Raw genomic sequence first — 1855 nt, 5'->3', positions numbered from 1 at the left:
CAGAAACATAGATCAATGGAACAAGATAGAAAGCCCAGAGATAAACCCACACACCTATGGTCAACTAATCTATGACAAAGGAGGCAAGGATATACAATGGAGAAAAGACAGTCTCTTCAATAAGTGGTGCTGGGAAAACTGGACAGCTACATGTAAAAGAATGAAATTAGAACACTCCCTAACACCATACACAAAAATAAACTCAAAATGGATTAGAGACCTAAATGTAAGGCCGGACACTATAAAACTCTTAGAGGAAAATGTAGGAAGAACACTCTTTGACATAAATCACAGCAAGACCTTTTTTGATCCACCTCCTAGAGTAATGGAAATAAAAACAAAAATAAACAAATGGGACCTAATGAAACTTAAAAGCTTTTGCACAGCGAAGGAAACCATAAACAAGACAAAAAGACAACCCTCAGAATGGAAGAAAATATTTGCAAACGAATCAACAGACAAAGGATTAACCTCCAAAATATATAAATAGCTCATGCAGCTCAATATTAAAAAAACAAACAACCCAATCCAAAAATGGGCAGAAGACCTAAACAGACATTTCTCCAAAGAAAACATGCAGATGGCCAAGAAGCGCATGAAAAGCTGCGCATCATCACTAATTATTAGAGAAATGCAAATCAAAACTACAATGAGGTATCACCTCACACCAGTTAGAATGGGCATCATCAGAAAATCTACAAACAACAAATGCTGTAGAGGGTGTGGAGAAAAGGGAACCCTCTTGCACTGTTAGTGGGAATGTAAATTGAATGTAAATTCTCCACAGTCACTATGGAGAACAGTATGGAGGTTCCTTAATGAACTAAAAATAGAATTACCATATGACCCAGCAATCCCACTACTGGGCATATACCCAGAGAAAACCATAATTCAAAAAGACACATGCACCCCAATATTCATTGCAGCAGTATATACAATAGCCAGGTCATGGCAGCAACCTAAATGCCCATCGACAGACGAATGGATAAAGAAGTTATGGTACATATATACAATGGAATGTTACTCAGCCATGAAAAGGAATGAAACTGGGTCATTTGTTGAGACGTGGATGCATCTAGAAACTGTCATACAGAGTGAAGTAAGTCAGAAAGAGAAAAACAAATATCGTATATTAACGCATATATGTGGAACCTAGAAAAATGGTACAGATGAACCAGTTTGCAGGGCAGAAGTTGAGACACAGATGTAGAGAACAAACGTATGGACACCAAGGGTGGAAGGTGGTGGTGGGTGGGGGTGTGATGAACTGGGCGATTGGGATTGACATGTATACACTGATGTGTATAAAATTGATGACTAATAAAAACCTGCTGTATAAAAATATAAATAAAATTCAAAATTTAAAAAAATATAGTAAAAAGAATTCAATCTACCAGAAAAATATGACAATTTTAAATTCATATTCTCTCGTTAAGTAAAGCAAAAATTGACCTAACTAAAAGTAGAGTAAGTCCAAGATGATAGTAGGAGACTTTAATAAACTTTTCTCAATTACTCACTGAATAATCATACTAAAAATGATATATTAATAAACTTGCCTTAATTGACATATATAAAATTCTGCCTCTAATGTATTAAAGGGACATAAGACATTTACCAAAACTGACTATATGCTGGGCCATAAAACAAGTCCCCACGTTCCCCAAAATTTCAAAATATTGAAACCATTAATGTATTCTCTGACCCCAGTGGAATTAAGCTAGAAATCAGTAACAAAATAACTAGAACATCCACCAAGTATTTGGAAATTGGTTAAAGAAGAAATCAAAATGGAAATTAGAAAATATTTTGAACTAAATAATAATGAAAATATGACCTATCAAAACTTGCGAAT

Source organism: Lipotes vexillifer, unplaced genomic scaffold (assembly GCF_000442215.2).
Source record: "Lipotes vexillifer unplaced genomic scaffold, Lipotes_vexillifer_v1.1 scaffold905, whole genome shotgun sequence".
NCBI classification, from domain to species: Eukaryota; Metazoa; Chordata; class Mammalia; order Artiodactyla; family Lipotidae; genus Lipotes; species Lipotes vexillifer.
Note: the sequence above shows the minus strand (reverse complement) of the source record.